At 46.7% G+C, this 22,635-nt stretch overlaps 1 protein-coding gene across 2 annotated transcripts in view; it reads left to right on the top strand.

Moving 5' to 3' along the window:
• Positions 1-2,580: 2,580 nt before the first annotated feature.
• LOC119956761 (pleckstrin homology domain-containing family G member 3-like) overlaps positions 2,581-22,635 on the top strand; it is a 299,355-nt gene continuing 279,300 nt past the window's right edge. The window contains exon 1 of one of the 2 annotated variants that reach the window (XM_038784155.1): positions 2,581-2,680. The gene's annotated coding sequence lies outside the window, so the exon portion shown is untranslated. The remainder of the gene's footprint in view (positions 2,681-22,635) is intronic. The other variant, XM_038784182.1, reaches the window with a different exon arrangement.

The raw sequence follows: 22,635 nt of genomic DNA, 5'->3' as shown, positions 1-22,635 counted from the left end.
CAATAAGTGATTATTATTATTACACTGGTTCCTTCTTGTCTTCTTCCCTATGGTGATATTTCTTCAACAGATTTATATTGCTTAATCGGTCCTTCTTCCTACGGTCTGGAGTATTTATTGGGTAAATCACCTTATTCACCCTTCTACCTACCTTTATAAGAGCTGCTGAATTATACTTTCAGAGGTTCGCCCTGCCAAGGCAACAATACCAGTACCTCATCTCCAGCTTGGAATGTTCTGGACCTGACATGTTTGTCTGCCTACATTTTCATTCTTTCCCCTAAACCTTCAAATGCTCTTGGGCTACTTGTCAAGCTCCTGTGCATCTTGCCAGAAATGTGGACAATGTAATCCAACATTGAGGATTCGTCTTTTTGTTTTAGAATCCTTACAGTGTATAAGGGTGCCATTCAGCCCATCAAGTCTGCATGACCCTCTGAAAGAGCACTCTACAGAGACCTATGCCCTCGCCTTATCCCATGATCCTGTAATCCCACCTAACCTTTAGACACTGAGGGCCAATTGGCATGGCCAATTCATGTAACCTGCACATCTTTGAACTACAGGAGGCAACCAGAGCGCCTGGAGGAAACTCATGCAGAAACAAGGAGAATGTGCAAACACCACACAATCACCCAAGGTCAGAATTCAACCAGGATCCCTAGCGCTGTGAAGCAGCAGTGCTAACCACTATGCACCGTGTTTTAGAAACTTATCGTTCATCAACTTTATTGGACCCTTACTTCATCTAGACATAAAGTTAGAACCTTATCAGATTGTACTTCCAAGGGTAGGTCACAGCTTGTGAAGAACTGTGTCAACTTTTCCACTACTACCTGAACTATAATTGTTCTTAAAGGTATAGTTTACGGAAATCGGGTGCTCACATCCATGACCATAAGAATGTCCTGATGTCTTGCCTTTGTTTTAGGCAATGGTCCTACACAATCTACCAATGTTCAACTAAATGCTTCTTCAAACACTGGTATAATAATAATCTTTATTGTCACAAGTAGGCTTACATTAACACGGCAATGAAGTTACTGTGCGCCTGTTCGGGGAGGTTGTTATGGGATTGTGGGGTTGTAGGGGTGAAACCCACACAAACGTACCAGCCTCCCCGGACAGGCGCCAGAATGTGGCGACTAGAGGCTTTTCACAGTAACTTCACTGAAGCCTACTCGTGACAATAAGCGATTTTCATTTCATAGGGAGAATGTGCAAATTCCACACGGACTGTGACCCAGAGCCGGGGTCGAACCTGGGACCTCGGCGCCGTGAGGCAGCAGGGCTAATCCACTGTGCCATTGTGCTGTCCAGAATTCAGAAAACGTAAGCTTTAGTAAACAGGCATTTTTCCTGGCCAGGACTGTATAAAGATGGAATGCAATGCTGTAGAATCTGACATAACTGTCAGGTAATAGGTAAACCACTTGTGATTAGACCAGCACCTTTCTTACCTATACACGGTCGCATAGTGTTTAGCACTGTTGCTTCAAAGCTCCAGGGTCCCAGGTTAGATTCCCGGCTTGGGTCACTGTCTGTGCGGAGTCTGCATGTTCTCCACCTGTCTGCGTGGGTTTCTCCGGGTGCTCCGATTTCCTCCCACAAGTCCTTAAAGATGTGCATGTTAGGTGAATTGGGCACTCTGAATTCTCCCTCTGTGTACCCAAACAGGCGCCGGAATGTGGCGACTAGGGGCTTTTCACAGTAACTTCATTTGAAGCCTACTCGTGACAATAAGCAATTTTCATTTTTCATTTCAAGTGCTTTGGGATGTCCCAAGGTTGGGCTATGTAAATGAAATTCGGGAATGGGCAATAAATGCTGCCCGTGCCCATCCCAAGAGGAGAAAAATATCATTTGAAGGACTAACAGAGTTCAGGCGTGGAGGTATTAAAGGCTCCATTATTAACAGTGGAAGTTGTAACTATGCTGGGCTTGAGGTTTTAGTGTATCTGGAACATATGTCTACTTCATTCATAACTCCAAGCTCTCAGTTGACATTCCAACCACGTGTGCAACGTTTAAAGGAAGGATTTAAAACATTGCCCTGTCAGAACCTGACTCCAGTACCATCCAACAATGACCTCACCTTCAATTCTCGCGAATATCATACTCTGTGCACGCACATATATTTACAAACCCTCGCACTTTATTGCATAGTTAGAACTCACAGTCGACTAGAGAATTTTAAGTAGCCGACTGACATTCCTTCGAAATCCTTTTGAAAAAAAAATCGAGTTTTTTTAAAAGGCTGATGTAATTGCTGGCAGTGGAAACGTTTTGCAAATGGTGCTGATCGTTGAGTTTAAAATAGCCAATGGAAACTCTTTCTTTCTTTTAAAGTCCCGATTTGTCTTTTCACAACATGAAAACTTTATAAAGTTATTTTTTAAAACGTGCAATATCCTATCAAAGGATGGGACGGGCGAGCAGGGGATTTGGGGGGGTGGTGAGGGCAGGGCGGGGTCGAGAAAACTTTTTTAAAGTTTGGGAAAGTTTCTGGCGCATGCGCAGTGCGCGGCTGAAACTGACAAGCGCAGCGGGCGGCGAAGTGGTCAGTTTCACAGAAAACGAAAGAGGAGAGAGAGCAGGAATAGGCTCGACAGAGGAGTGTTGCAGATCCTCACGGCCCCTCCCGGAGTCACTGTCTGTCCCGCCCTCGGGCACATCCCCGGTGAGTTGATGTTCCCTGTTTTCCCGGCTTGTGAGGTTGAGTTTTGTTGGTGAGCTGCTGGAATTGGCTGTGCATCGAAGGTGTGGGATATGGGTGGACAGGAGGCGAGCCGGGTCAAAATTCAGCTACAGAATGAGGATGGATGCAGATAGACAGAGAACGTGATAGGGGAGGGCACGGATTCAGTTATGTGATGGAGAGGGCATGGAGTGGGGCGGGTGATGAGTGAGGGCACAGGAGTGGGCGATGGTGCGCACAGACAGATATGTGATGGATAGTGCATAGAAAGGGGTGGGTGTTAGGGAGGGCATGGAGAGGGGTGGGCGATTGGGGGAGGATGGAGAGGGGTGGGCGATTGGGGGAGGATGGAGAGGGGTGGACGATTGGGGGAGGATGAGGGCATGGAGAGGGGTGGGCGATTGGGGGAGGGCACAGGAGGCCCAGAGAAGGCTGGGCGATTGGGGGAGGGCACAGAGTGATGGGCGTTGGGGAGGGCATGGAGAAAGGTGGGTACAGAGAGGGATGGGCGATGGGGAGGGCATGAAGAGGGGTGGGCAAAGGCACAGAGAGGGGTGGGTGATGGGGAGGGCATGGAAAGGGGGTGGGTGATGGGGAGGGCATGAAGAGGGGTGGGCAAAGGCACAGAGAGGGATGGGGTATGGGGAGGGCATGAAGAGGGGTGGGCAAAGGCACAGGGAGGGGTGGGCGAGGGCACAGAGGAGGATGATGGGGAGGGCAAGGAGAGCAGAATGTCTGTGATATGGCTCGGAGATTGGAAGGAGTCCGAGATTCACTGAAAGTGTTTGGCAAAAAACTATGAGGTGATGATGTGATGTCAACATGAAACTGCTTTGTGACCTGTGGTTAATATCACAGTGATGACACTGACATTAGAATTCTGCTCAGAACCGTGTTAATTGGCCTCAGTAATTGAATGGCTGTTGAAGTCACACTGAGGCTGTGTTGACAGATACATGTGATAAATTTGCCTTTTGTTGTTGGATTAACCCTGAAAAGCCACAATCAATTGTGCAGTGAGAAGAGGCTTGTTGCTTGTTTAAAAGATAAACAGGAAAGACTGAGGGATGTGATCTTTAAAATCTTTAAACTGTGTTTGACAGGATTTGTGAGTGAAAATATTTCCACTGGTAAAGGAGCCTGAAACCAATGACCATGTCAATATGAGGGAGTCACATGTAAATAGAAGAGGGAATTCAGGAGAAATGTATTCATTTAGGGAGAGGTGCGAATGTGGAACTTGCTAGTTGAGGTGAATGGCGTAGATGCATTCCAAGTTGATACCTAGTTAAATACTTGGAGAAAAAGGGAATATCGGGATTGGCGGGGGGAGGGGGGCATGAATGGTGGCTTAGACTGGTTGAGCCAAATAACCAGCTACAGTGCTGTAAGTGCTATGTACACTGTGCGTCAGACCAAAGATTTCTGCCCTGTGATTTCATCAGTCAAGTGTAGTTACCGTGACCACTTATTATCCCTTTTGGACCAGTAGTTTTAGTTTAGAATTTAGCCAGTGCCTTTGGGGAATCTGAATACCAGTTACTTGCCACGGCTATAACAGGAAAACGGGGCATGTGTGTGAGATTTTACACGGTGTGGGTGTGACCAATTCAAAAACACTGAGCAGATTTTGACCTTCTAAACTTGTCCAATGTCTTGGGGGGTGGGGTGGGGAGAGTTGTTTGAACACAGGGTGAAGTACTGACTGTAATAGATTTATTAGGGGCAGGTTTATATCCCGTGCATGTTCCGGAACTGTTTGCAGTGAAATGGTATGGCGGGCTGGCCACTCGGGGCTCTGTGCAGTGTGTTTAATTCAGCTGAACAGAAAGATAAAGAAGTTGCATTTATATAGCACCTATCTTTTGTTTTTTGAAATAATTTTTATTCAAATTTTCAACAACAAATTTTATCACAACAGAGAAAAACAGTAACCCCTCCCGTCCAATACAAAAACAATAAATTAACAAGAAAAAGAAATAAGCATAAAACCATGAGAACAAACCCCCATAACGAAGCCGTAGCCCCCCCCCCCCCCCCCACCTCGTCGCTGCTGAAGTTTTTTTAATAAATGTTTTTATTGCGTTTTTGACCTAACTTGACCTCTTTTTAAAAAAATATAAATTTAGAGTACCCAATACTTTTTTTTTCCAATTAAGGGGCCACTCAGTGTGGCCAATTCACCGACCCTGCACGTCTTTTTGGGGTTGTGTGGGTGAGACCCACGCAGACACAGGGAGAACATGCAAACCCCACATGGACACCGAGGGCTGGCATCGACCCCAGGTCCTCGGCGCCGCAAGGCAGCAGTGCTAACCACTGTGCCCCAGTGCCACCCACCTATCTCAATCTCAAGAAGTCCAAAAGCATCTTATAACCAATGAACACTTCTGGAGTGTAGTTACTGGTGAAATATGAGAGCCAGTTCTGGCACAGCAAGCTCCCACGATAGAATATATAGGGAGATAACTGTTGACCAGGGTATTAGAGCTCTCCTACTCCTCTTCAAGTAGTGTCACAGGATCTTGCACATCAGCCTGAGCAGGCAAGCAAAGCTCTTTGACATTGCCTCCTCAAAGATAACTTGTGATAGCATTTCCTCAGTGTTGCACTGGGAGTGTCCGCCTAGGTTATATCCTCAATTCTCTGAGTGGGACTTGAACCCACAACCTTCTAACTCTGAGGTAAGAAGCCCATCACCACCAATAAAAGGTACATAGATAACATGGTAGAACCAAGGGGTGTGGTCGCAACCCTATCACTGTCCCTAGACCACAGCTTGAAAAGTGAGATATTAAAGCATCATTTGCCTGCCTGACCCGAGACTCCCAAAACAAGCGCTCTACTCGGAACGCTGACATGGCAAGCAAGCCCCAATGAGGGCAGACAAAATTTTTCAAGGCCATCCCTGAAGCCTTCTTGGAAAAAGTGCAACATCCCCATCCACACCAGGAAAGCCCTGGCCCAAGACTGCCTGAAGTGGTGGAAAAGCTAACCACCTTGAGTCATCACTGAGTGGAAGCTGAAGCCAAGCCGTGTCGATAGCGAAAGGAGTGGGTGGCAACCCGGGCACCACACCCACCCTCTCCTCCAACCACCGTCTGCCCCACCTGTAACAGAGACTGCAGGTCACACATTGGACTCCTCAGTCACCTGAGAACTCATTTTTAGTGTGGAAGCAAATCATCCTCGGCCCTGAGGGACTGCCAAAGAAGATCGAAGCAAGTTTTTAACAATCCACCATATTCACCCTTCTCCACACGAACCCAGCCCGTGACCTCTCCGTTTTTGCAAACTTCTGAATTAGGAGCAGGAGTAGGCCACTCGGCCCCTCGAGCATGCTCCGTCATTCAATAAGATCATGGCTGATCTGATTGAAGCTTCAACCCCACATATTCCTGCCTAACTCCGATAACCTTTCACCCCCTTTGCTTATCACGAATCCATCTAACTCTGCTTAAAAATATGCAGACTCTGCTTCCTTTATGAGGAAGAGAGTTACAGAGACTCTCGACCCTCCTTGGAGAAAATGTTTCCCTCATCTCTGCCTTAAATGGGTGATTCCTTATTTTTAAACAGCGATCTCTAGTTCTAAATTCTCACACAAGAGGAAACATCCTCTCCACGTTCACTCTGGCAGTCCTCTTGAGATCTACCATGGTACCTCTCATCTCCCTTTTCTCTTCAAAGTCCGCAAATTTGTTTCCACCTCCAAAATCTGTGCCCATTTCCCCCCCCCCCCCCGGAATTCTGTGTCTAAATTCCTCAATTAGATTCTAAAACTCAGTTCCGAGGGAGAGACATTGGACTCGAAACAGTGACTCTGTTTCTCTCTCCACAGAGGCTGCCAGACCTGATTTTTTCCCCAGCACTTTCTGTATTCCTTGCATTCACATCCCTCTGTAACATTCTCCAGTCCCAGAATCCTTGGCAGTATCTGCACTCTAATTCTGGCCTCTGTATCATCCCCAGTTTTGATTGCTTCACCATTGGTGGCCATGCCCTCAGCTGCCAAGACCCATAGGCTCTGGAATTCTCTTCATTCCTCTCCTACCCTTTCCTCCCTTAAGACATGTCTCTGAACAAGCCTTTGGCCACCTGCCTTAATAGCTGCTCATGTGGCTCGGTGTCACATTTTGCTTTACCACGCTGCTGTGAAACACCTTGTTTTATTGTGTTAAAGGTGCTAGATAAATACTGTTGGGCTAGGATAAAGGAGGGTAACTTTCAGCCGAGGTTCCTGCTCCTGTTTAATGTGGAGATTTTTACTCATTGACTGAGGGCACGGTTCAAACTCAGCTGCAGTCCTCCCCACCCCCCACTTTCCCTGACTTTCCCTTAACTTCCCCCTCCCAGGGCAGCATGGTGGTACAGTGTTTAGTGCTGCTGCCTCACGGCGCCAAGGTCCCAGGTTCGATCCCGGCTCTGGGTCACTGTCCGTGTGGAGTTTGCACATTCTCCCCGTGTTTGCATGGGTTTCGCCCCCCACAACCCAAAGTTGTGCAGGTTCGGTGGATTGGCCACGTTAAATTGCCCCTTAATTTGAAAAAAATTTATTAGATGCTCTAAATTTAGAATTTAAAAAAACCTTCCCCTCCCATTGGACAGTCAGCTGCTGGCGCTAACCGGGTCCAAATATATGAAGCATGGCAGTTTGAGTAAGCGTTTGCAGCTGTATCAGGACTGGGAATAGTTCCCAACAAGAGGAACAACACAAATATAACACGGGGCCACAAGGTTCCAAAGCACCTCGCTTACAAGCGACTGCTTTTGAAGTACACTCTGTAATGCATGGCCAATGACCGCAGCTAATTTTCACACAGCAGGGATCCACAAATGAGATGAATGAGGGGTTAGTCCTGTTTCATTGATGTTGGTTGAGGGGCAGTTGTCAGCCAGGACAATGGGGAGAATTTGCCTGCACTTTCTTTTTTTGAATGAGTGGATTCTTTCTGGGGGCAGCAGATAAGTGTCAGAGGTGTGGGCGGGGACCGGCGAATCACACACATATGTTTTGGGGTTGCGGAAAATTGGGAAGGTTTGGGCGGACGTGTTCACGTTCTTAGCCAGGATAGTGGAGGAGGAGGTGGACCCGGACCCTTTGGTGGTGATATTTGGGGTTTCACAGAAGCCGGAGCTCATGGAGAGGAGGAAGGCCGATGTCGTGGCCTTCGCCTCTCTGATTGCACGGCGGAAAATTTTGCTAGAATGGCAGTCGGCATCGCCACGGGGGTAGCGGCTTGGTTGGGGTGACCTGTGCAACTTCCTGCGGTTGGAGAAGATGAGTTAAGGGGCTCAGCAGGGGGTGTTGAAAAAGGTGGAGGATGTTTGCGACCGTGTTTGAGGAGCTGTTGGTCGCAGAGGGGGGAGGGGGAGGGTGAAAAGGGGAAAACGTTTGTCCAGACTGTATAGCTGATTGCTGGGAAGTATGTTTCCTTCGGTGTTTATTTGTTGTGACCTGTTTGGATACATGTTTGTAATAAAATATATTTTTTTAAAAAAGAAATGTTAGTAATTTCAGAGGCAAAAACTGGCAAGTAATTAGCTTGTCTGTTCCCAGTATTTTGTTCCAACTTGAAATTCCTCAGGGTCTCGTAGCTCATGGTATCTCTTCGACAGCCATCACAAACTTCCAGAAGCTGACACTAATATGTCACTTTCCCTCTCAATTTATTTTTATGTGGACAGTGTTTCCTGATCCAGACATTTGAGACTTAAGCAGCCGCGACTGTCAATATGAACAGTCCCAATAAAGATAATGGTAATACCTACTTAATGGTGAAAGAGGAGTTGTCGAGGGATTTGAAGGATCCAGGTACATAAATCACCTGAAAGTTAGTGTATAGGTGCAAATAGAATCAAAGCAAAAATAATGGAATGGTGAGAGAGAGGGTGTGGGGAGATTTGTGAACAAGAAGAGTGTCTGACAGGTACATTTTATATTTTATTTGGGGCATTCTTGTGGGCCTTGTGTGCGTTTTAAGTCTTTTCTTCTATTTTTAGTTTGGGCTGAAGCACTGGTCTGGAAATGCTGGAAATGCACTGGATGACCTTTGGAGCTGAAGGCTTGACTGTTCCTCCAAATGACTGCTAACTGTGACCCCACCATCTTGGGCACTCACTGGCGAATCCACATTACTGCCCCTAGATTCTTCGACCCATGCTGCCTTGAGAGTAAGGGTCGCCCGCTGAGAATGTGGGGTCACCAGTTAGTCCTCATGATTTCTCCCAACCGAAAATTGTCTCCAACCTGAGCCAATTGGGTCATGTGATAAAGCATTGATCCAACAACAATTGCCTTTAACAAAACAGGATATCCCTTACAGCAATTCACAGGAGCATTATCAGATGGAATTTGACAGGAACGTTACCAAACAGAACTTGACACTGGGCCAAAGAAGCAGACATCAGGATAGATGACCAAAAGCTTGGTCAATGGCTGGTTTCAAGGGTTACATACGAACATACGAAATGGGAGCAGAATTAGGCCATTCTGCCTCTCATGCCTTCTCCGCCATTCACAGTAACTTCATTGCAGTGTTAATGTAAGCCTACTTGTGACAATAATAAAGATTATTAATAAGAGCATGGGGCGGGACAGTGGCACAGTGGTTAGCACAGCTATCTCACAGCGCCAGGGACCCGGGTTCAATTCTGGCCTTGGGTGACTGTGTGGAGTTTGCATGTTCTCTTCGTGTCTGCGTGGGTTTCCTCCGGATGCTCCAGTTTCCCCCACAGTCCAAAGATGTGCAGGTTAGGTGAATTGGCCATGCTAAATTGCCCCTTAGTGTTCAAGGAATTACAGGTAAGGTGGGGTTACGGGATAGGACGGAGGAGTGGATCTAGATAAGGTGCTCTTTCGGAGGGTTGGTGTGGGTTCAACGAGCCATATGGTCTGCTTCTGCACTGTAAAGATTCTATGATCTGTTTGCGTTTCGAGTACCACATTCCCATCTACCCCCGATAACCTTTGATCCCCTTGCCAAACAAGAACCTATCTACCTCCACCTTAAAAATGTTCAGTGACTCCGTCTTAAATGAGGAGAGAGAGGGGGGAGACAGAAATTCTCAGGGATTTAAGGAAGAGATTCCAGAGCCTAGAAAAAGAGTTAAGGAAGTGGAGGATGCTCAAGAGTTGGAGGAATGCAGAGACGTCTGGGGCACAAGGCCATGGATGATACCACACACTGAGGGCTCAACTTTCATTCATTCCAAAGACAGAGGCAGAGATGGGCTGACCATTGATTAGATACAATACCTATCGATCTGGAACGAAATAGGGCAGTTTCTCTGAGGGTTCAGGGGGTGGGGAAGCGGTGGTTGCCTGGGCGGGAGTGGTTGCCTCGCCATGCGCTGGGTTAATGAGTTGAATACAATGTACTTAAAAGAATCAACTGACAGGGCAGCACAGTGGCCTAGTGGTTAGCACAACCGCCTCACGGCGCTGAGGTCCCAGGTTTGATCCCGGCTCTGGGTCACTGTCCGTGTGGAGTTTGCACATTCTCCCCGTGTCTGCGTTGGTTTCGCCCCCACAACCCAAAAATGTGCAGAGTAGGTGGATTGGCCACGCTAAATTGCCCCTTAATTGGAAAAAATAATTGGGTAATCTAAATTTATTTAAAAAAAGAATCAACTGACAAGCAAATCACAGAATCATAGAATTAACCGGGCAAAAGGACGCTGTTCAGCCCATCGGGTCTGCACCAGCCCTTGGAAGGAGCATCCTGCTTAAGCCTACCCCTCCATCCTATCTCTGTAACCCAGTAACCCCGCCTAACCTTTTGGACACTAAGGGCAATTTAGCATGGCCAATACACCTTACCTACACATCTTTGGACTGTGGGAGGAGACCGGAGCACCCGGAGGAAACCCACGGACACACGGGGAGAATGTGCATAGAAAGGCTGTGATGCTTCTAACATTTGAATACTGTACTCACAGTTACTATCAACACTAAAAATAGGCAGAATGGACACTGAAGGTGCTTGTCACTGCAACCTTAATGTAACTAACTGTATCAAAGTGCAAATCTTCCACATCTCACTGTTCAGAGTGAAAATGGACGCATGGACTGAAGCTGCTTTGATTGGCCATGTATATCTCTCCCCACTTGAAAAACATACCTCAAAACCCATCTCTTAAACTTCCCCCTGTCACCTCCCTAAGATCCTGCTGTATGTTAAACACCTCCCACTGACTCAAGTGGAGACATCTTCTTCTCGTTCTCTCTCTGATCAAAGCCCTTCGTAATTTTAAAGCCTGAGCCTTTTCAGTGAGGCACCTTGGAATGATTTGTTGGTTTAGACGGGCTATGAAAGGGTGCGCCATTGTTGACACTTGCCATGGTTTCTATGGTAGCGAGTGTTAATCGACTCACTTGGTTACTGTTCGCTTGATGGGTGATTGCACTTTGTGCCTCTGGAAGTGGCAGCCAAAATCTCCAGTTCTTTCTGCAAATACCACGGGTTAAAGGTTAACGATAGGAATGTACAGATCACAGCGAGCGCACACAAGTACCATGATTTAGCTTGCTTCGACAAAACAGAACTCCCCTGAATTCAACAAAAACGTTTGCATTTATATAGTGCCTTTGACATCATAAAATGTCCCAAGGTACTTCACTGGAGCATTATTGGACAAACCGAGCCACATGTGATGATATTAGGACAGATGACTAAAATCTTGGTCAGCGAGGTAGGCTTTCAGGATCAACTTAACAAAGGAGCAGGAATGAGGGAGAGGTTTAGGGTGGGAATTCAAGAGCTTCGGGTATCAGCTGGAGAATATAGAGCTAGCACAAGTGACAGAACTGATTGTTAGTTGGCTTCAAGATCGAAGGCAGAGAATGGGAGTAAAGATTAGATATTCAGAGAAGCAGAAGGTGCGAGGCGGCAAGATGGCACAGTGGTTAGCACTGCTGCCTCACAGGGCCAGGACCTGGGTTCAGTTCCAAACTTCGGTGACTGTGTGGAGTCTTCCCGTGTCTGCGTAGGTTTCTTCTGGGTGCTATGCTTTCCTCCCACAATCCAAAGATGTGCAGGTTAGGTGGATTGACCATGCTAAATTGCCCTTTAATGTCCAAAGATGTGTAGATAACAGGGGTTATACAAGGTTATGGGGATAGGGCAGGGGAGAGGGCCTAGGTGGTGTGTTCCTTTGGAGAGTCAGTGCAGACGAGATGGGCTGAATGGCCTCCTTCTGCACTGTAGGGCTCTATGGTTCTATGGATCACTGTTGTTCGCAGTTTTATATTAACAAATTGGACTCTGGAATCAAAAACACAATTTCTAAATTTATGGATGATGTTTGTGGGGGATTGTTAATGCTGAAGAACAAATTACAGGAGCACATTAATCAACTTGCATAATTGGAAAATACAAACCAACACAGATAAATGTGAGGTATAGTTTAGGAGGAATAATATGGAGGTCACTTATGAGTTGGAAGATGCAAGCCTAGGTGAGGTAGAGTGGAAAAGGGATCTTGGAACACAATAATAATAATAATCTTTATTATTGTCACAAGTAGGCTTACATTAACACTGCAGTGAGGTTACTGTGAAAAACACACCAATCACTAAAGGCAAGCTCATACAAAACCAAAGCAAGCAATAGACTTTGGGCGGGATTCTCCATCCGCTGACGCTGGAATCGGGAAACGCGATTGGGAATCGGTTCCGACGCCAAAATCGGCAAACGCGGCATCCATGCGTTCCAGAACACATGTACAGGAAACATCGTTGGCATATCATTGGCGGACCTGACCCGGTTTTCTCTGGGGCCTCTGCGATTCTCTGCCTCCAATGGGCTGAATTCCCGACGATGAGGTTCACTTGTGCCTTTAAAAATAGTCAAACAGGCGCCTTGGCTGCTGAGAGAGCGAGGGAGAGAGAGGAGTCCAACATCAAGATTGTTTGCTGTCAGTTGTGCCGCTAGCCGGGGGGCATCTGCCAGGGCTGGGGGGAGCAGCAGGGGTGGCCAGGAGGTGGTGGGCTGTGGGCTCAGTGTGGATGGGCACCGAACACCATTGCCACAACCTGCAAAGCAGCCATGCAGTTGCACATGCCGCTGACTGCCCACTGTGAACCTGGGGCCCCTGGTCATATGGGTGTCCCCCCCAGGCCTCCCCCCAAGTTTCCTCTGGCCCCAGCCGACCCATCAACGGTATGAGCGCGCTCCAGCACAACCAGCACCATCTTGTTGGCTGGGATGGTGTGGGGGAGGGGGGAGTGAAGTGTGAATATGCGGCTGCAGCTTGTCAGCCTCCTTAGTGTCAATTGCAAAACCAGTGAATCCGACACCTTTCTCATTGGAATCGAATGTGTGGCGTCAGTGTTAGCTCCTCAACAGTTGCTGAATCGCTCCAGGTGCAATACCAGTTTTGCTGTCATGGAATACACAAATCCTGCCCCGGCATCAACACTTAGTCTCAGAGACGGGAAATCCAGCCATTTATTTCTGCAAGGATAGAATTAAGGCATATTATACTAAATCTGTATGGAACCTTGGAGCAGTGCACGCAATAACGCTCTGTTATTCAAAGGATCTGGAGGCACTGGATAGGGTGCAGAGAAGATTTACAAGAACGATACCAAAAATGTGTGGATGTAGATAATAAGACAGGCTGGGTCTCTTTTTTTTGGGAGCGGGGGGGGGGGGGGTGGGAGGAAATCTGAGGGGTGGCTTAAACAAAGTCTTTAAAATTATGAAAGGTCTCGACAGTTGATAGAGAGAGAATGTTTCTTCTCTTGGGGGAGAGCATAACTAGAGGTCGTCAATATAAGGTAGTCACCAAGAAATCCAAGTGGGAATTCAGAAGGAACTTCTTCACCCAAAGGGTGGTGAGAATGTGGAACTCACAGGAACATGAAACGTAGGAGCAGGAAAAGACCATTTGGCACCTCCAGCCTGCCCCTCCATTCAATAAGATCATGGCTGGTCTGTCTGTGGTGTCAACTCACTTTTGCCATCTGCCCCCTCCCTCCCCTACCCATAATCCGTAACTTCCTTGTCTAACAAAAAGCAAACTCTTTTTATTGGATAAATTCAGTGAGCCAGCCTTCACTGCTTTCTGGGGAGAGCTTCTGCAGACTTCTGACCCTTTGAGAGAAAGAATTTATCCTCCTCTCCATCTTAAATGAGAGATCTATTATTATTCACCTGATTCTTAACCTGTGTCCCCTGGCTCTAGGCTCTCCCACAGGTGGAAACATCCTCATGGTATCTACCCTAGCAAATCCCCTCAGGACCCTGTATGTTTCAATGCAATCACCTCTCATCCTTCTAATCTCCAATGGGTACACTAGAGTTCTAATGTTTACTTACCTAATATTTGGAATGGACGGGCTAGGCTTGGATTGCTGGAGCTTAGAAGAGTGACAGGTGGTTGCTGAAAATTGCCATGTTGAAGCTTTTCGTCTTGCACTCATCAGGACACTTCACAAGAATACCAGTATGAGGGGAAAACAATAGGTGACATAGTGATGCAGTTGTTAGCACTGCTGCCTCACAGTGCCAAGGACCCTGGTTTGATCCCAGCCCTGAGTCACTGTCCGGTGGAGTTTACACATTCTCACATTCTCACATTCTGCTTGGGTCTCACTCCCACACCCAGAAAGATGTGCAGGGTAGGTGAATTAGCCACGCTAAATTGCCCCTTAATTGGAAAAATAGAATTGGGAACTCTAAATTTATATTTTTTTTTAAATGAGGGGAAAACAACAATTTATACTGTATGAGAAAAGAGTGCTAATTGGTTGGCAAGTGGACTCTTGTTGATAGAGGCAATACCATAGAGAATGAACCAGTTGATGGCGACTTACAGTTAACTGCCAAGCATGGTTTCAAATTTGAGACAATTTTTAAAAAACTCTTTTTATTGTCTTTTCTCATATTTATTTTAACAAGACAAATTGGGGGCAGCACGGTGGCACAGTGGTTAGCATTGCTGCCTACGGCGCTGAGGACCCGGGTTCGAATCCCGGCTCTGGGTCACTGTCCGTGAGGAGTTTGCACGTTCTCCCCGTGTCTGCGTGGGTTTCACCCCCACAACCCAAAAGATGTGCAGGATAGGTGGATTGGCCACGTTAAATTGCCCCTTAATTGGAAAAAATAATTGGGTACTCTAAATTTATAAAAAAAAAAACAAGACAAATTGACCCTGATTGATCGAGGCATTGCCCTAAAGAATGAGTCAGTAAATGGCTGTTACTTATTTTGTTTAACTGAAACAGTAGCAATATGTGTACATGTTCTTTCTGTCTGCAAAGAACAGGGCCTTGTGTATTAATATATGTAGCTTCCAGTATACGCAGATACTCTACATTGTGAGCCCAGCTGACAGTCTTAAATTGTCAGCATAATTCTTAGTACACTGAGGATTATTTAGCAAACGTTGTCCATTTGTGAAATCACATTTAATGTTGAACACTGTGTTTTAAGTTTTGCAAGCACGGCTGGTTGGGTACATTCTGTACCTCGCTCTTTATGAATAGCGGCTAGGACATGCTGTTTGATATGATCAGTCAGCCTTTGGGATGTATAGCCTGTATACCTGGCATCACACCAGCACTGAAATTAATTTACCACATTACTTGTTAGTGTGATAAGTAGAACATCTTTCTGATTTGATGTCAGCATCCTGCTAGTGGCGAATATCACTCGTGCAGCTTCTACTTATTAGTAGCGGAATACAGCTAGATTCACCCGTTGCTCAAATTTCTGGATTGCCTTACCCTTCCAAGGTAATCTGAGGGCCCGTTCGTGAGTTTGTGTAATATGCAGCGCAAAATGATCTCATCAGGGTAGCCATTATCCCACAGGATACTCTTGATGTACCCTGTTTCAGCATCATGCTTGCATGGTGAACAAACAGCTTTGACCCAGTTTATAAGGTTGCCGATAAAGACCAATCCTATCTTGTGAGGAACTGGAAGAATCCCAACCCCCATGTATTGACCAGTAACAGTCGGCTCGCGGTAGACCATAGTAGAGAATCGCCAGCAGATTTCTCAAGTAGTACGTCAAAAAAAGGAGCTCATTTGCCTGCTCCATTTTTAAAAGGTGAATTTGAGCGTAGCATGGAGCCATTAGGGAAATGATTACATGCTACGGTGGATTTAAATAGAGTGAATACAGCATCCACATATCAGGAATGTGCGAGGGGCAGGAGGTCAGATCCAGCTGGGGCCTAACCAGCATTTTATACAGCTCCAACATAATCTCCCTGCTCTTATATTCAATGCCTCAGTCAATAAAGACAAGAATGCCATTAACCACTTTATCAACCTGTTCTGCTGTCTTCAGAGATCTGTGAACATGCACACCAAGGTCCCTTTGATCCTCTGTAGGTCTACAAAACTATGAGGGGCATAGACAGGGTGGATAGTCAGAGCCTTTTTCCCAGGGTAGAGTGGTCAATTACGAGGGGGCAGAGGTTTAAGCTGCGAGGGGTAAGGTTTAGAGGAGATGTACGAAGCAAGTTTTTTTACACAGAGGGTAGTGGGTGCTGGGACGATAGTGACGTTTAAGGGGCATCTTGACAAATACATGAATAGGATGGGAATGGAAGGATATGGACCCCGGAAGTGTAGAAGATTTTAGTTTCCATGGGCAGCATGGTCGGCACAGGCTTGGAGGGCCGAAGGGCCTGTTCGTATGCTGTACTTTTCTTTGTTCTTTGTTCTCTGTACTTCTCTGTACTTCCTAGGGTCTGGCCATTCATTGTATATTCCCTTGCCTGGTTAATCCTCCCAGATGCATTACCTCATTATTATTATTATGCTGCAGCACTAATATCTATGGCTTCCTTAAGTGGAACATCGATGAATAGCCCAGCAGTGTCGAATGAGCACATGGACACAGTATTGCTATCAATATGCTAATCCTGTACGGTCTTCGCATATGTGAAAGAATCCTTCACTGTGTATGTGGAGAATTTGTCCAAACTGGTTGTAAGAGACGACTTGATTGAAACATATAAGATCCTGAGAGATTTTGACAGGATGGATGTGGACATGATGTTTTCTTTCATAGAATTTACAGTGCAGAAGGAGGCCATTCGGCCCATCGAGTCTGCACCGGCTCTTGCAAAGAGCACCCTACCCGAGGTCAACACCTCCACCCTATTCCCATAACCCAGTAACCCCACCCATCACTAAGGGCAATTTTGGACACTAAGGGCAATTTGTCATGGCCAATCCACCTAACCTGCACATCTTTGGACTGTGGGAGGAAACCGGAGGACCCGGAGGAAATCCACGCACACATGGGGAGGATGTGCAGACTCCGCACAGACAGTGACCCAAGTCGAAATCGAACTTGGGACCCTGGAGCTGTGAAGCAATTGTGCTATCCACAATGCTACCGTGCTGCCCTTAAGAAGAAATTAATCTACACTACATTTGAAAAAAGTTACAGCAGACAGGAAGGAAGGCAATGGTATGCTGGCCTTCATTGCAAGAGAATTTGAGTACAGGAGCAAGGATGTTTTACTGCATTGCACAGGGGCATTGGCAAGGCCACACCTGGAATATTTTGAGTAATTTTGGTGTCCTTATCTGAGGAAGTATGTTCTTGCTATGGGGGGGGGGGGGGAGTGCAGCGAAGGTTTACTAGGCTGATTCCTGGGATGGCGGGACTGTCATATAAGGAGAGATTAAGTCGGTTAGGAATATATGCAATAGAGTTTCAAAAAAAATAAATTTCGAGTACCCAATTATTTTTTCCAATTAAGGGGCAATTTAGCGTAGCCAATCCGCCTACCCTACACATCTTTGGATTGTGGGGTGAAACCCACGCAAACACGGGGAGAATGTGCAAACTCCACACGAACAGTGACCCAAGGCCGGGATTCGAACCCGGGTCCTCAGCGCCGTGAGGCAGCAATGCTAACCACTGTGCCACCGTGCTGCCCATATGCAATAGAGTTTAGAAGATCGAGGGGATTTCATTGAAGCTCCTAAAATTGTAACAGAAATAGGGTAGATTCAGAAAGAATCCAGAAGTAGCGGTCATAGTTTGAGGATAAAGGGTAAATCTTTTAGGACTGAAGTGAGGAGAAATTCCTTCAACCAGAGAGTGGTCAATCTGTGGAATTCACGACCAGAGAAAGTAGTTGTGGCCAAAACGTGTGATTTCAGGAAGGAATTAGATATAGCTCTTGGGGCTAAAGGGATTAAGGGAAATGGGGGTTGGGGGGGAAAGAGGTGAGCTTTGTTTTGAAGCTGGAAAACAATCATAATACTGGAGATCATTTTGAGAATCTATGTATATTTTTTCATGGGATGTGGATGTTGCTAGCAGCATGTATTGCCCTTCTCTATCTGCCCTTGAGAGGCGGTGACAAATGGGCTTCTTGAACCGCTATAGTCTGTGCGATGTAGGTACACTCGCTGTTAGGGAGAGAGTTCCAGGATTTTGATCTATTGCTGATGAAGGGATGACTATATATTCCAAATCAGAATGTTGTGTAACTTGGAGGTGGTTATGTTACCATGGGACCTCTGCCCTTGCCCTTTTAATTGGTTGAGGTTGCTTGTTTGGTAAATGTTGAAGGAACCTTGCCAGTTGCAGCTCAGTGGTTAGCATTGCTGCCTCACAACTCCAGGGACCCAAGTTCAATTCAGGCCTCAGGTGACTGTGTGGAGTTTGCACTTTCTCTCCGTTTCTGCATGGGTTTCCTCTGGGTATTCCGGTTTCTTCCCACGTCCAAAGATATGCAGGTTGGGTGATTGGCCATCCTAAATTGCCCCTTAGTGTTAAAAAGGTTAGGTGGGGTTACTGGGTTACGGGGATTGGGTGGAAGCGTGGGCTTATGTGGGTGCTCTTTCTAAGGGCCAGTGCAGACCCGATGGGCTGAATGGCCTCATTCTGCACTGTAAATTCTATGATTCTATGGGAGCATTGAATTTGATGATCCGCCTTGATCATAATGAATGGTGGAGCAGGCTCGAAGGGCCGAATGCTGCTTCTGTTTTCTATGTACCTTTCTATGTGATCTAGGGCAAACACATATGCAGTGTCTGCAGCTTCAGGAGTTTCAGCTCAAAGTTACTGTACTGGGGGCCGAGCTCCGGACACTGCAATAAATCAGGGAGGGGCAAACTTACCGAGTCACACCCCTTAAGGTCAGGTCTTCTGACTTTGTCAGTAATGAGGGTTGGAGAGGAACTTGCAGTGGGAGAGGGAGGATCCAGTTCTTGGGGACCATGTTGATACCGATAACATAGAGAGGACTAGGAAATAGGTTCTACTCAGGGGTTATGAGCAGCTAGGGGTCAGGTTAAAAAGCAGAACTTCAAAAGGTAATCGTAAATACTTAATGTCCGGCTGACTCTCCGAGTCACAGGCAAATTGACAAAGGGTAAATGAGATTAAAGAAACAAACATGTAGCTCAAAGACTAGTGTGGGAGAAACAGGTTTGTTTCTGTCAAATCCGACGGACAAGAAACACTCCTAGGGCGCACGGTAGGATACAACAAAAGATTAATTAAGATACACAACTAAACTCAAGGCCCGAAGAGTCACCCTTTCCGACCTGCACCCAGGCCGGGGCTTTTAGTTCTTTTTACCCTTGTTACCAGGTGAATTTCAGTTTGTTTGTTGCATTTGAGACTATTCCCTAAATTGAGAATAGGTTCTTTGTTGTGGATCCACTTTTGCGTCATCATGTGACTGGTAACCAGGGTTTTTATTCTGTGGAGCAACCTCGGTGAAGCGGAAACTCCGCCCCCAATTACCGGGGGAGTTCAGACTTATGAGTTAATGGGATCAGAAGGTGCATGCTCCCTTCCTTCCTGGGGGTCATAACAGATTCATGGGGCACTGACACCATCAGTGGGAAGAGTGGGAGATGCAAGCTTGGGGCGGCCTTCAGCTGAACCGTGATAGGACCAGTATTCTGGTGAATTGCATAACTAATGTCGTAGAGAAGGCTTTAAACTAAATAGTGGGAGGAAGGGATCATGTGAGAGGAGATGTAGGACACGAATTCGGAATGAAATCCCATAGCGAGCATGTTCAGCAGCATGTTCCCCGGTGCTCGCAGCACCAAGAGAAATCCCACTATTTAATGCACCCCCGGTTAGATAGGGGGCCTCAGCAGGGAACGTGGAGCTGAGGCCACAGAGAGCCCCATTTTCTGCACTGAGGACCTCCGCCTGCTGGAACTCCTCAGTGAGGCGAAAGGTGGCAAGAGATAAGGACGCTATTCTTAAATGGCATCCCAATCTCTGGAGTCCCCAATGTGACCCTCCCCAAACCCCAACGCACTATGGGAGGATTCCTGGGTCCCCCCCAGATGCCCCATAGCTGTGCAGGTCACCCCCAGCCCGATCACCGCCGGGTGAACAATGCCACCAAGGCACCATGGCAGTGCTAGACTGGCACCAAGGTGGCACTGCCAAGGTGCCAGACTGGTACTGCCAGGGTTCCAGGCTGGCACCAGTAATGCCAGACTACCACCCTATCCAAAGGACATGCACCGGGGGGGCCTCCGATCAGTACTGAACAGGACTCACCCGAGATCTCCGAGGCGAAGGAGATAGATCCCACGTCTCGGGTACCTCAGGAAACTGCATATTACAGTGAGACCAATTGGTGTTGGTGAGATCGCTGTAATATGCAGATTTGCTTAAAAGTGATATCGCCCTTATTTACAAGGGCACCAGAATGTCTGCTGCTAGTTCTGGAAGAGAGAACTCCTCCCCCTGGGGTGATTCCCCACTGAGTCCTGGTTGGTCACCCAAACCGGGTGACCCTTACTCTGCTGTGTTGCCCTTAAATGGATAATCATGTCATTAATACAGTACTGAGAGATGACCTTGGCTCAAAAGAGCAACAGATAGAATCAGTTTGGGTAAAGGTAAGAAATAGTAAAGGAAGAAGTCACTTGTGGAAATAGGCCCCATAGCAGTAGTTACTTGGCTAGACTGGGTATATGGGAATAAGGTACTGCAATGATCATGGGCGACTTTAAATTACATGTAGATTGAGCGACCATTGTTGGCAAAGGTCGACTGGAACACAAGTTCATTTTTCTTAAATTTAGAGCACGCAATTCTTTTTTTCCCAATTAAGGGGCAATTTAGCATGGCCAAACCACCTAACCTGCACATCTTTGGGTTAGACATAGACATAGAACAGTACAGCACAGAACAGGCCCTTCGGCCCTCGATTGTTGTGCCGAGCAATGATCACCCTACTTAAACCCACGTAACCCGTATACCCGTAACCCAACAATCCCCCCATTAACCTTACACTACGGGCAATTTAGCATGGCCAACCCACCTAACCCGCACATCTTTGGACTGTGGGAGGAAACCAGAGCACCCGGAGGAAACCCACACACACATGGGGAGGACGTGCAGACTCCACACAGACAGTGACCCAGCCGGGAATTGAACCTGGGACCCTGGAGCTGTGAAGCATTGATGCTAACCACCATGCTACCATGAGGCCCCATGAGGATTGTGGGGGTGCGCAGAAACTGGGAAAATGTGCAAACTCCACACATGCAGTGACCCGGGGCTGGGATCGAACCCAGGTCCTTGGCATCGTGAGGTAGCTGCCCTTTCTAAGCTAATTATAAAAAGTGTGAAAACGGAGCTTGCCTGTGAATTGGGAAACCAGGTAAAAGATGCAAGACATCGGGCGGCACGGTGGCGCAATTGTTAGCGCTGCTGCCACACGGTGTCATGGACCCGGGTTTGATCCCAGCCCCGGTTCACTGTCTATGTGGAGTTTGCACATTTTCCCCATGTTTGCGTGGGTCTCAACCCCACATCCCAAACAGATGTGCAGGGTAGGTGAATTGGCCATGCTAAATTGCCCTTTGAATGGAAGAAAAAATAATTGGGCACTTTAAATTTATTTTTAAAAATGTAAGACATCATCCGTGGCTGAATACAATGGTGTTGCACTGAAATAAATGCTGTACAGATCTGGAAAGATTAGTGGCTAAATAAAGATTAGACTCAGTGATACAGAGGGATCTGGGTGTCCTGGTACATGAATCACAAGAGGTTAGTCAGCAACTACAACAAGTGATTGAGAAGGCAAATGGAATGTTGGCGTTTATTGCCGGGAAATGGAATATAAAAGCAAAGAGGTTTTACTCCAGCTGTACAGGGTGTTGGTGAGACCACATCTGGAATGCTGTGTACATTTTTGGTCTTCTTATTTGTAAAAAAAGATACAGTTACATTAGAACCAGTTCAGGAAATGGTCACTCGACTCATTCCTGGGCTTTAAGGGTTTCAATTATGAAGTGAAATTAAACAGGTTGAGCCTATACTGCACAAGCAAACAGACATGCAAACTAGAGGCAATAGGCCATTCGGCCCCTCGAGCCTATTCCACCATTCAATAAGATCATGGCTAATCTGATTGTAATCTCAAATCAACATTCCCGCCTAGCCCCGAGAACCTTTCATCCTCTTGCTTATCAAGAATCTATGTAGCTCTACCTTGAAAATATTCAAAGATCCTACTACCGCTGTCTTTTCAGGAAGAGAGTTCCACGACCCAGAGAAAATATTTCTCCTCATCTATGTCTTAAATTGGCGACCCCCTATTTTTTAACAGTGGCGCCCCAGTTCTAGATTCTCCCACAAGCAAGGGCAGCACGGTAGCATTGTGGATAGCACAAATGCTTCACAGCTCCAGGGTCCCAGGTTCGATTCCAGCTTGGGTCACTGTCTGTGCGGAGTCTGCACGTTCTCCCCCTGTCTGCAGATAACCTTATATTTATCCACATTATACTGTATCTGCCATACATATGCCCACTCACTCGGCCTGTCCAAATCACGCTGAGGCATCTCTGCATCCACCTCACAGTGCACCCTCACAGCCAACATTGTATCGTCTGCAAATTTGGAGATCACACTCATTTCATTTCATTTCACTTAGTTCCTTCATCCAAATCATTAATATATAAT

This window comes from Scyliorhinus canicula, chromosome 2 (genome assembly GCF_902713615.1).
Source record: "Scyliorhinus canicula chromosome 2, sScyCan1.1, whole genome shotgun sequence".
NCBI classification, from domain to species: Eukaryota; Metazoa; Chordata; class Chondrichthyes; order Carcharhiniformes; family Scyliorhinidae; genus Scyliorhinus; species Scyliorhinus canicula.
The sequence above is the reverse complement of the archived record's forward strand: the minus strand, read 5'-3'. Positions and strand labels throughout refer to the sequence as shown.